Genomic DNA, 14,001 nt, shown 5'->3' with positions numbered 1-14,001 from the left:
AGGCTCTGTACAACCTGGCCTTGAACACCGCCACGAATGGAGCATTCACAACTTCCCTGGGCAACCCATTCCAGTGCCTCACCACCCTTACAGTAAAGAACTTCTTCCTTATATCCAATCTAAACTTCCCCTGTTTAAGTTTGAACCTGTTAGCCCTTGTCCTATCACTACAGTTCCTAATGAAGAGTCCCTCTCCAGCATCCCTATAGGCCCCCTTCAGATACTGGAAGGCTGCTATGAGGTCTCCACGCAGCCTTCCTTCTCTTCTCCAGGCTGAACAGCCCCAACTTTCTCAGTCTCTCTTCATACGGGAGGTGCTCCAGTCCCCTGATCATCCTCATGGCCTCCTCTGGACTTGCTCAAACAGCTCCATGTCCTTATATTGAAGGCGTAAGAAAAAATTTAATCCTGTTACCACTGCTAGGGACAGCATACAGCATGAGGCTTATTGCCCAGCCTGTTGATAAGCAAACTCCCCATAGACATGTCTTCTCTTCCCTTTTCCTCGTAGAAAACGTTTCACCACCTCTTTGATGTCTGCTCATTTGTGCCTCCATCAGTGAGGAACATTTCATGCACAAAGGCAGAGAGAGCTGGAACTCCTCTTTCCACACCTGGTTTCTAAGAAGGGGTCAGGGAATCCTTTACTCAATTGCTGCTCTCCTTGGATTTTTTTTTTTTATCACAGTTACAGGGTGCTTAAGTAATATTCTGGAGCAGAAAACAAGGGGTAGGAAGCAAAATGGAAGAGAAGAGGCTGGTGGGTTATGCCAATAAGAAAGTCTTGGATCATCAGTGCTTGCTTCAGCACCCTTAGTGATGAGTGCCTGGGAGGCTGGCAGGGCTAGCAGAGCTACAGGGCAGGACTAATTGCTAACGCTAAGGAGTGCTGTAAGCCCCTGGCTTTCATTAGCACACCCAAGCAAGCCTTCCCAATAGGACAGAGCGCAGGAGCAATCTCAGGGGACATGACAAGCAGGTAGTGACAAGCAGAGGTACAGGGAGGGTGGGTGAATACTGGAGCCTGGAGGCTACGTTGGAAACTGTAGAAGTTGTTTGCAAACCCAAGCAATTTGCCATTTTTACCTGCCTACATTTACTGCACAGTGCCTGTAGCAGATCCAGTTTTGCATGTGCTGCTGGCAGGCAGGTCATGCTCAAGCAGTTGTGGTCAGAGTTGCTTCTAAATGTGTTCCCAGGCCAGCCAGAGAGAAATAAAAGTTTCTTTGCTGTTTCCTGGCAGGGGTCTAAATTTGGTCTGTGCAAAGAACAGAAAGAAATTTGTGACCCAGGTCTCTCAGGAAATGACGTTCAGGGTTGAAAAATAACTTTTATATAAGGTTGAGCAGGGGGAGGGTGAGAAGAAAAGGCTGTGGAACAGAACAAGGCAACTCCCCTGTTAAGATGTCAGAACAAAGCTTTGTAACTCCAGTCGTATGGGCTTGCAAACGTGCCTAAACTCGTCTTTACATAGCTCCAAGCACTGCTGCTCAGACTCAAAGGGAACCTAAACTGATAAATAGATAGAATCTTTTGTGCCTGCTCTGCCTTAAGCCCAAACTAACCCTGAACTGTTCCCATGGGGTTTAGTTGAATCCAAGCTGGAGCTGAACCAAGGAATTCATGGGTTTGATTCCCCTGAAAGCAAACAGCTTGGCTTAGTTTTCCTACATGCAATATGCTCATTTTGCCCTGAGCACCTTTAAAGAGGCCTGTTTTGCATATTTAGGCTGAGGGAACCCACTCACACCTGTCCAGGGGGAGAAGTGCTCTGTGATTATAAGCTGTGCTCCAGTAAGCCTGGGGCAGAGATCTTCTTTGTAAGCCATATACCAGAATATGTACAAGGGGTATATATATGTCCCATCAGACATATATATATGGTGGACAGACACTGGTTTCTCTGGATCAGATGTTTGCAGTGGTATGAGGAGGCCATGATCTGAAGCACACTATTCCTCAAACTGCCTTGTTTCTCCTGTATTAAATCTTTGCCCTATCAGTAAAAGGCCACACTCACATTTCATAAAAAGGCTTATAAGACAGTTTAGCTGTCAGCCAGTAAAAATGTCCTAAGACTTTAGTTCCACCTGTGTTTAGTTCTGCCTGGCCATTTATTGGAAGCATATTGAGGTAGAAGGAAGGGTAGGGGTAGAAGTGGTATTTTATAGTTTAAAGTTAATAAAGTTCTTTAAAAACCAAACAGCATATGACACATGAGTAACAAACACAAACCAACTCTTTGATAATGCCCATATCTCCATGAGAGATCCTAATGAAGGGTAAACAGCCTTCCCAGACCCCTTCCTTGTGTCTCAGTGCTGTTCTTGCTTAACCAGGTGAATTTAACAGATGAATTCCTGCTGTCTTCTGATTTCAAACCCTCCCTCCCTCAAATGTGGTTTTAATATTTTATTATGGACTCTGTCAAAACAATGGAATTAATGGTGTTTTGATAGCAGCCCCTGATCTACATCATAGCCTCAGGAGCTCTTTGCCTTTAGGAAATGCCTTGGCCTAAGGTTATTCTTGCTGTTCAGGAGCTGAATGTCTTCTAAAGGGAGCTGTTGGGAATTCACCCTTGAGTATGTGGCAACCACAGAACACAGATTCTCTTTCTCAGAGTTGCTTTGTACCCAGGTCTTACGGGGCTATAAAGATGTATTTTAGCAAAAGGATCTAAAACGTATCCAGTATTCAAGCAGCAGGATTTGGTGCTTGTGCACCAGATGTTTTTAATGCAAAGCCTTTGCAATGGTTTCTCTGTAATGAAGAAATGATCCTTTAGCCACCTGTAACAGCTTAGCTGCGGGTCATTGAGGGGTTCGCTCCCATAGGATCCAACATAGTAAATAGCTTTATTTATTACTTGTCTTTTTTAGGATTGGGGGGTACTATGTTAGCTCAGAAGCAAAACTGTAGCATGAAGATCAGTCTTAGCAATGCAGCTGAGATAGGCAATAACACCAAACCTCCCCAAACTAAGGTCTTTTTGATCCACAATGCTGTACTCGAACCGCTGCTATTATAGCAGGACACTGTTGAATTTATATAGATTTTCTCATGCAGCTTTATTTATAATAAAGGAAGTCTTGTACAAAACTTAGTGTGAAGTCTGGTTTGTTTTCAGTTCCCCCAGAACTGTTTCTGAGAGAGCAGAAGGATGGAGCAGGGATATGCCCAGTGTGATCCTAGCACAGCGAGCCCAATAGCGAGAACACCTTTGATTTCTGACTGCCTGTAGAAAAGGTTCCAGAATAAAATGCAACATGAACATAAAGTGGAATAGCAATTGCAAAATAACACCAGGGATGGATATCTCAGACTTCCCTGAGAAAATGATTCCACAGGAATTAAAAATAATTGTTCTGGATAAACCCTTTTGTGGCAAGCCCTAAATATTGCTGGTAGATGTTGCCCTTATTGGCTGAACCAGAAATCTCCTGTACTTCCAGTTCAGCCAGAGGAATCTTTTTTACCTGCTTGTTTAACAGGCATCCACAGCCAAATTCCAGCAACCACCTACCAGCACTTAGCCTCCTGTTTAACCCCTTTCCCTGGTTTAAGGGTATGGCACCTCCTTGTTAATATTCTAATGTTCTCTGTCTTTGGAAGGAAATCCAAAACTAGTTATGAGGTAATGTAATAAAACCACCAGTGTTTCCTTGGTGACATGCCTTCCAGCCCCATGGAATGCTCTGCACACCCTTCATTAGTAACTCTGCCTTCAGTGATCACTGGGGCTGAATCAGCATTGAACAGGTCTGAGAAGCAGCTAGCTTAAGAGTTGTAGCACAAGTCTACCTACCTGGGAGTTACCATTTCCCAGGGCCAACCACACACTGTGGTAAAGTGAGTTCTGTAGCCCAGGATCATCCGTAGTCCTGCTTGGTGTAGTAAATCTTTGGTATTTACAAACAAAATTAAACTAAACCCACCTTGCTTTAAAGCTGAGCAGCTCAGCAACATTTTCTCCATTGAGCTGCTGACTTCCTGGAGCATTTTTCCCCCGTCATTTATTGTTTCTGTGTTGCTATGTAACGGAAGAGGTCACATCAGTATAAAATCCTTTTTCAGAAGGGCAATTAGCAGATTTTTGGTCCATACTGTTGTGGTTATTACAGTATCATCTGCCATAGAGTAGGCAGATGCAGAGAGAAAGAGCCAACCCCAGCCACTAGAGATTGGTTTTGACCTCCTCTTCTAGTAGTAAGTTTTCCTCTACGCTTTGATCTAGGTTCTTTCTTCAGACATGAAAGTTCTTAGGTTTTTCTTATTTCCAGGCTTTCTTAAAGCCCCAATCCCAGTGTGCTGGCATTCATCAGCACAGATCCAGCAGCCTAAAGTTTTGGCATACAATTATGGCTGCACTGCAGTTCAGAAACATGGTTCCTGCACCTGTAAACAACGTTCCTAGAGATGGACAAAAGCTCCTAAGGTAACAACCACCCTGCAGCTCAAACCTTACATGTGTGCTTTATGGCTGGAGATTTAGCTAGCACACTTAGACACAGCTACCTGTTTATGCTTGGTTGATGTGTGAAGTCACTTCGCGGGAAGTCCTTCACTCCTCGAGCAAAGGGACAGATCATTCCGTGGTTGGCTAAAGAGCATGTGAAATTGAACTGTGAGTAAACCTTTTGGACTTATCCTCAGCCCCATCAATATGCAATTGCCTTTCAGTTGCACTGAAAACCTATGTTGTGATCCTGGAAAGGGTGTGCATGGCAGCCATTCCCTCCCCCTGCTGCATGGTTAATTGCTCTGTATCATGTTCTAGGTCTCTCTCCCCTTCAACATTCAATTTTATCTAAAATCAAAATTCCCAGGGGAAAATTCACAAAACAAAGCTGATTTTTACTTAGCTTCAGAAAGCAGCACTTTCTATTGCAGCTGGAGGTATCTTTAATCTCAGGTTTTATTACTGCTTTAAGGTAGTCTCTGAGGAGATGAGTTTGCAGTGGTGTACTTTGACATTTTTCAGCACATTGAGAATAAATAGCTGAATATGGAGAAGTTACGCAAAGCAAATCACATTTGTCACATGCCAGAAAACCTCCCGTAGCTCTTGGGTTCTGATGCTGTCAGGCCTATGTGGGACTGGGAGTGCAAATTTAAAACAACTAAAACATTGCAGAGTGAGTATCTCCAGTGCCCTAGTTCAGTAGATGATCAGAACTTAAAGACCTGAGCATTTCTGCTTTCAATACCCTGTCATGTAAATGTTTTAGATGGCAAAAGCTGACTCAACAATTATAGGGAGAGAACTAGGCATTTACAATTTCTCTTTTGGGGCAAGACTACAAGTAACATTTACCTCCTTCTCTTTTATAGTCCGGTAGAACTCCTGTTTTGGTTGTTAAAATCTTCTCATAAAGTCTCCTTGTAACATTTAAGGACTTTGTTAGTTTACATCTGTCTCTAAGCCATGATCTCCAAAGCTACAGTAATGGTCTATTATCTTGTGTGAGGGTCTCCAACCTGGCCCTGTAAAGTTGCTATGACATCAGGCATTGAATGCTGCTTCATTTGAAAACTTCAGAACAGCATTAGAAATGCTGGAAATTTGGAAGTAGAGCAAATAAAAGAACATGAGAGTGGCAGGTATAACATTAACTGCGAAACTTTTCACTTGGATGAAGGTTTTCAAAGTTCAGAGTTCTCTCAGTTTCCCCAAATTCCCAGATCATCTTAGTTCATTGCAGTCAATCCTTAGGACCCTCTCCAAACCCAGCAAGGGGTACACAGGTCTCTCAGGTTAATTCCTTCAGACTGGGGTTGTTTCAGCTGTTACCTGTTAGGAGGTAGACTGTCCTGCCAGTGTCTGTTTAGACAAAAGTACTAGCACAGGTAGCTGTAGCACGCTTCTCCAGTGTGATGAGCTGCTGTAATTGCTATAGGTTGGTCCTCCTGTCTCTACACAAACTTCCCCATGACATCTAAGATTGAAAACAACTTATCCCTGTGGGATTCCCTGATGGAAAACTCAGGCCATGAAAAGTTTATGACTGCAGGTCCAGTCCGTATCCCTTGTACCCAGTGCAATGAGGATAGGTAGCACCTGCAAAAAGCAGCCTTTTCCACAAGCACAGGAAAAACACCTCCCTTTATGCAGTACCTGAAAATCTTACAGATTTTCCATGAAACACCCCTGTACCTCACACCCTTCATGGGAATCAGTTACACAGTTCTGATGTGTGGCTAATACTAAAGGTCTGCAGACCTTAGAAAAACTGTATATTCCACACAGGAATGCATTTCTGCTTCCCAGCTCTGCACAATGTTGTTTTGCTACTATACAAAGGGTGATATGTGTGTAGATACAAATTAATGCTTTTCAAGCATTAAGTCACCCACAGAAGCAGGCAGGAGAATAATCTGCAGCTAATAATTTATCTAATGACTTTTTAATCACTCACGGAACATCCACAGGCAAGGACAGAATCTCCTTTATTTCAAGTAGGCAGAAATATCTGTGCTATAAAAAAGCAAGTGCAACCTCAGAGGACATGATGACCTGCAAGCATGCTAACATGAACTTGGGCAGGTATGGTGCTGCATCTCCCCCCCCATCCTCTGGGCTGCTCCACAACCTCAGGAATTCCAGTCAGGCCTTGACCTTCATGTAATGAGTTGACTATTGAAGTGTCCCTTGACCATACCAGGAACTCTTGCACAGCTAAGGAGGGAGGCACTGATAATACTTCTACCAGCCGGCAGAGGTGGGAACTACGAGCGGGGGTACGCAGTCATCCTTGCTCATAGCCCAAGTACAACGGTACCATTGTTACTGGAGTTCTGAATAACTTCTAGCAATTACCACCTCAGGATGTTGCCAGGATGGAAATTTACTAATGTCTAAAGCAAGTCATCTTGCAACCCCATAGACAGTGGTCCTGAGACCCTTTGAGCTCTCCTAGACCACAGCACGCTGCAGCCAGCATCTCTGAGTGGGGCACCTCTCAGAGCTTGCAAACTGCCGAGCCTGGGATAAACAGAAGACTGTCACCCTAGCTGGGGACAGGACCTGGGCTGAAAACTCCCAACTCTTCCCATTGAGAACTACTAAGACATTTGACATGAATATTTCACCGAGCTCAAGGAGAAATTTTAACAGGTACCTTAACATACATCTTTGTGTGTGTGTGCATGTGTATGAATCAATTTGGACACAATTTGGACACCATACAGTAAGTGTAGTAAATTGTACTGACTCACTTCATAAGTGTTAACATTCACCTTAAAACCATAGACTGCTGCTAGGTAAAAGCCATGTGAAAGTCCAATCTGTGGTGAATTGGTGGACATGTACCCCTTTAGATATAAACCATTGACCAGGTCTGAGACTAAGACTAGACCTTGCCACACCTAAGCTCCACCAGGGGGTCTACTCTGAACCTCATGACTCACCAGGAGGATTCCCTTATTCCTTGAATTTCTTCCATTAGATATTATCCATTACCCAAGTCTAAGATTCAACTCAGCCACACCTAAATTCCCTGTTTAGAAAGCAAGGGACTCCGCTCTGAACCTTGTGACTCAGTGGCAGCATCTCCCTTACTCTTTTGTACCTTTGATCTCTGTATTAATCATTCTAGCTTGATTTCACCTTTATTTTCCTGTGAATGTTTCATCCATGTAATAAGTAACAGAGTGAATCTCACCAGTGAATTTTGTTAAGTTACACATTTATAAACTCCTATTAGAACCACTCTTGCTAATACCTTTGATGGTGATTCTTTGAGTGACCCTAAATCATTCATTTCACATCAGGTACCAGTAGCAGTCAAGCTGGGAGCATAAGTAACCCCATAGAATAGCAGAATGGGATACTGCTCAGGATTTGCCCAACTCTTGAGCAGGTCTCATCTTCTCTGCTCAACTCTGTGTTACAGTTCTTTGCTTGCAGGTCTAACAGCTAACTCAGGTCTGTCGCCAAGTGCCACAGGCACAGTATCAGGTATGTGTCTTGAATTTATTTGGATTGTTTGTTCGGAAAGAGCATTTCTCAGTGAATTAGGTTTAGTGGCTCCAACCGAACACTTGAGCTCTTGTACCACTGCCAAGTAAAATTCCAGGCAGTCCAGCCTGTTTCTAAAACGATGAACCCATTCCAGCAACATAAACTAGGTTATTTTTAGCCAGATTCCTATGCAGTCAGTGTGCTCATGCATATAAGGGGTAGGAGAGGAGGAAGAGGAGGGTCTATCCCTTCATCTCCTGCCAAGTAACTTCTGAGTCCATCAAAGAACTTTAACTAATTTTGACAGATGTGTAGAGAGCTAAGAAATACTCAGCTCCAATGAATTTTAGGCAAGCAGGCAGATGGATAGAGGACAGAGACAGGACTCTCATAATGCTGAGGAAGTACAGAAGAGACCATTTAAATGTCCCCAGCGCAGTAAAAGCCAGTTGGTACTCATGCCTTGCTAGAACTGAAGAAATCAGCCATGAGGAAACAAGTTGTGTTACTTCTGCTACTCTCAAAATGATTCACAAAACTGTAGCGAGCCTTGAGAGAAGGTGGAGGCAAGCAAACAGGTGTTTCTATATCTATTGGGCAAGCCTGGTCCTAAAACAGAAATCTGAACAAGCCCATGCTGTGGATCAACTATTCTTACAGTGTTCTCCAAAACAAGTTCCACTTTCTAGTTAGGTTACATTTAGGAGTATTCTCTTGAACTCCTCAGCTGCTAGAAGCTAAATCTCTGGCTGCAGAAGCTTGAGGGACTCCATAGAGCAAAGCTTTTCAGTCACTGTTTGCATTTGAATAAAGGCACTGAGTTCTTAAGTAATGATAAATCTGTCTGGGTAGAAGCAGAGCTTACCCAACGGGCTAGAGGAGGGGAGGAGAAAAGAAAAGGGATCAGCAATTTTTGTCTTGAAGGAGGGACTCTCAGCTTTATTCACCCGCTCTGAGGTGGAAGTGCAAAAGTTGCTGAGGTGAAACATTTAAATACAGCCCTCACTGCTTAGGCATTTGAGTGCTTGTAAAATGTGCACAGTTTTTAAAGCAGTGCCTCAGTCTAACAAGAATGAAGATTGAAACCCCAGTGAAGTTCTTAAAATTGTCTGAGGTGCTCTGCAGGAAAAGGAGTCCAGTTTAGATGCAAAACTATCTACAAATCCACCAACATTTACAGTCATCAACAGCTTCAACTCAGTGAAACCCTAATCATGTGCAAGGGGTCTAAATTTCTGTCTGCATTGTGCTGCTTTCTAGATGTGCCACAGCACTTACAATGTCACTGGAAATCCAATTAGGTACCTTTATGCAGACAATCCAACATTCAGGATCAAACACAGCACAATACAGGCCCAGCAGTCAGAGCCTAGCAGAACTGGGATCAGTAAACCACACTGTTCACAGCCTGACTCATCAGTCACTTCACCTCCCCAGGTGTATCAAGGCAGAAACCCACTGTATTGCTAACCTTCAGCCTTGCTCTCTAGTCCTCTGCTGGCAAATCAAACAACACAGAGTAATTTCCCAAATCCACAGGGAAAATGCACTTAGCTTGCTAACATGTTCCAGGTCTCATCTCTGCCAGCTTGCACCAGGCAGGGCAAGGCAGCCCTGGATGGTTGTTGTGCCTGTAAGCACAAGTGATGCACAGCAGTTCTGCCTGCCTGCCACACAGGTGTGCCCATGGAACAGAGATGTTCTGCACTGTCAGCATGATATTCCTGCCAGGTCAGTTCACCTTCAGGGTTATCACATCACGCTGGTATCATGAAGCTCCTGTATGCGAAACTAGAGAGAAGTAAGGCTTGTCCACAGGCAGGTTTCTACCAATGGTCCCACAGTGACTCTCTCCTGACAGAGACAGGTGAAAAGTTTGATCCACAGCAGAGATACACCAGCACACACAAGCTACATGAAGCATACTAAGAAGAATTGAGAAGCACAAGCCTGTGGGTTTGAAGACATGGGTTACAGCTGTCTTCCCACAAGGAGAAACAGCCAATTAATTACCACACCTCCACACCTAAACTATTCCAAGCAAGAGGAGACAGACTCTGCTTCCAAGCCTGAACAGGCAAGGAAAAGAGCTATGTGATGAATATGGAGGGAAAAGAACCAGCCACACTGACCTGTGGACTGGTGCATTCATGTTGAGAGCTCCCTTCTGATGATGGTCTGAGTGACAGGAGGAAAAACACAAAAGCACCCTTTGGGAAAATGGGAATGTGCACAGAGAGCTGCAGGAAGACAGTATTAAGCTGTATTGTTTCACTTTGGTCTTCACTGATTCTTCAGGTGGTCTGAAGTTGACAACCTTTTCCTCCTTTTCCCCCAGCTCTCTCTGTGCAGCCACATAGGTGACTCATTCAAATGGTTTGCAGTTTACAGGAAACACTGTCTGCTCCCTGCTCAGCACATGGCTGTTCAGTGCCCTTTTCTAGGCTCCATTTCCCTTCGAGAGATAGCTTTTTCCATCAGCTTTGCCAAGAGTGGTGGTTCCAAGATGCAGACCTGCAGCACGTGCTGGAATTCTCACAGATTACCTCCTGCACATCAGAATGTGGCTGTGAAAGGCACAAAGTAAGTTTAGTACATTGGTTCCTTAATACAAGCTGCATTCTAACTTCCTCACAGTCTTGGAGACAGCATTACTGCACACTGCTTAATAGCAGTCAGACTGCACCCCAGACACAGCTGCATCTCAGTGACTAGTTTTAAAACTCCCGTTTTAGCAAATCAGTGTTTTAGGAGGGAAAAATCCTAACACCATCACATGGTATTACTAATTTCTCAGATGAATCAGCAACTGCCATCCAGGCTGGCTTCAGACTAGCAGTAGAAAAGATTGCTTCCATCTTACAGAAACTGGATATGATTTAGTAAAACCACATCTGATGTTGTGACTATAAAGAGGCTGTATTTTCATCAGCCGTTCCCAAGTGAAATCAAACTTGCTGGAAACAGAGTGGTGAAATAATCAGACTAGCAGAGAAAAGAGAGGATAGAAACAGCTAGCTCTCAAACCTTGATAATGCAAAGGAACAGTACAGATGCCACAATAGTGGAAAAACAGGGATAGCAGGACCAGGAGATGCAACACTGCCAACAGCATGTGCCTAGCACATGCACTCACCTGCAGCCAGGCACCTCTGATGAGCAGGACAGACAGCTGTTAAATGAAGTATGGCAAGAAGCTGAGATTAAGTGAAGCAGTAAACTGAGATTTTCTTTTTTTCCTCCTTTTTAATTGATCACAAAAAGCAACAAAACCACAGGCATCCATCTGTAAGAGTTCACACAAATGCTTCAGGTGTCCCTTACATGTGACACTTGAGATGTCTTAAACCATCACATCCAGTTAACACCACTTCCAGCACAACAACCACAGACTCTTCTCAACAATTTCCCCAAGAAAGGACCTTCTGCTGTAGCCACAGCCCCCTTCACCCAAGATCTCATTCAACTTACCCAAAACTCCATAAGCATTCCCAGAACTGATAGAGGGAGAGATGGAATCTCAGACTATTTTGCCTCCCTTCTACCTTGCTTTAGCTTCAATATAAAGGATCCTAAAATGGTAATGAAGGAGAACAGAGGCTGGACCGCATTATGGTACCAAGAACTGTAACAAGGACATCAGTAAAGATATGCTACAAATGCAGGACAAAACAAAGCCCAATGCCTTGCTAATCTGAAGTATCCATCATGCTCCTAAAGTCACTATATTTTACAAGATAGTCTTTTTCTTGCTTGACACTGGTATTTTTAACATGTGCTAGAAGCAGTTATATGTGATGACACAATAACAGGGAACCAAATCAAACCAAATCAACACTGTTTTGGAAAGCAGTAGCACCAACAAAACTTTCAAGGGCAAAATATGGAGTATGAAGCAAGTAAATACAGTACAATCTGATTCGCAGAGGATTTTAAGGAGAGCTCTGACCAAAGCACAGAGCTGTTTATCTGCTTGATCCTTTCATTATCAACTTCCATATTTTTCCTCTGTTGACCAAAACTAAAGATACCTGTTTTCTTTCCTTGGCCTCTTTAAAGTAATACAACATATCCTTTACACCCATCCACCCTGCAAGGAGAGAGACAGTCCATTCCTTTTTCCTTCCCATAGAAGACTGGGCCAAAGTGCTGCATATTCATAACCGCATTAAGAACACTGCCCGAGGCCTGTGTTTCTTGGTATGCTGTAATGAGTTCAGGACCCCAGCTGTCTGCCTGGGGATTTAGAACACTGATATTTAATGGTAAATTATAAGGCAGAATATTTCATTTTACTTTCTTTTGCTGAAGCAGCATATTTATAATGGCACCCTCCATAGTCACGAAATAAAGACATAAAGACATCTTTCAGTTTGGACAACAAGGTCTCCAGGTCACCATGGTCTGGCTCAAGCCAGTTTAGTTTTTGGATGCCAGTCTCCGCTCTTAACCCATTATTTGATCTCCCTGATGTCACATCCCTCACTAGCACCCAGTAATACACTGGAGGCAAACTGCAGCATATTCCTAGCATGTTTATAGAAGCCAACTTAGAGCCTACTATACTAACAGCCTTAACAAGCCCTACACAAAGCAGAGCAGCTAATAAAACCACAATGTTCTGCAGTTAATCCTTGGAAGCTTGCCACCAAGATCCCACCATTTCAGAGGTAGTGGCTTCTGCAAGCTCAAACCCCACTTCTGTCTGAAGAAAAGGCCTAGATACACGTTCTGACAAGACACCTCACAGTTTTACATTTCCTCTGGGTTCCCTGACAATCTACAAACCATGTACAGCATCAGATCTGGGCTAGGAAATATTTTAGAGAACATCAGCATTCTGGAAGGAACAGCAGAGCAATTAGTATTTCTCTAAGTAGTGCCAGATGTTAGCCACAAAGATAAACAGAAGGGAAAAAGCACAGTTTGAATTAAAACTACCAAGAGCATAAGCAATCCCCTGCAATAGCTGCAGGCTGATAGTCCAAGCTCCTGCTAATTCTTTCTTCTTATCAAATCTTTCATATCTGCTTTCCTACTTGCAGTTACTCAAGCATGCATCTCCTCAGACTTACTGTGCTGGGGTAAAATACATTAAAGGCAAAGAGAAATTAGTCCAGCTTTATTCCTGAAAAGGTCCAAGAAACTCCAGTGTCTCAATTACCAGGAAACCATGAACCACCACCTTCTTCTGTACTCCCTTACCTCACTGCAATGGAAAAGGAATTGTGTATCTCATGACAACTGCCTCAGCGCCACAGGAACCACAGCCCTGCCCTTGAATGTGCTGCTCTGCCTTCTTTTTTGCATGGAATTGTGGCTAGTTTGAGTTGTTCGTGGTCTGACAGAGAAACACATACACAGCTGAGCAACACCAGAATAGGCTATAGTTCTTTTAACCCCCTATGTGGGGAGAAAAAAAGAAGAAAAACAAGAGAGGAAGAAGCTTTCCCTGCAACATCTTTTGATTCAACAAATCTTGTCTCCACTCTGTTATTAGCATTAAGAATAGCTTAAAAAATTTTCCAACTACAAAGCTCTGATCCTGACTCTTACCTGCTAGAAGAAAACATATTCACTCCTTCACCAGCAGCAAGACACAACCAGTATATAATGCTCTGACTGAACTTCTGCTTCAGTTCTCCCATTTCACCTACATCTTGACATGCATTGCAACGCTTTGAATTCTGGAGTAGAACAGAAAATAAATGTCCTTCTGCTCAGGATATGGTTTCTGTTAGCTTTACTCCCTACTCCAGCCTTTAGGATAACTCAAGTTAGGATCTAGAATACCCAGCTTCAGAGGGCAGAGGATTGATACTACACACTCCCTCAGCACATCTAGCCCAAATGTGAAGCCATTACAATATGGTCCCTGCAAACATGACTTCAGCAGGATTAAGTGGAGGCCAGTTTATATTAGGTGACTGCATCTTAACTTCAGAGACCATACTATCTGTTTTAGCCTTTAAAGGCTCCCCTCTGCACAACCAGTCCAGGGATTAACAGCTGCTTGGAAGGAGGACGGAAAAACTGTG

Source organism: Pezoporus occidentalis, unplaced genomic scaffold (assembly GCF_034315485.1).
Source record: "Pezoporus occidentalis ecotype Australia unplaced genomic scaffold, CSIRO_AGI_Poc_V1 ctg73, whole genome shotgun sequence".
Classification (NCBI taxonomy): Eukaryota; Metazoa; Chordata; class Aves; order Psittaciformes; family Psittacidae; genus Pezoporus; species Pezoporus occidentalis.
Note: the sequence above shows the minus strand (reverse complement) of the source record.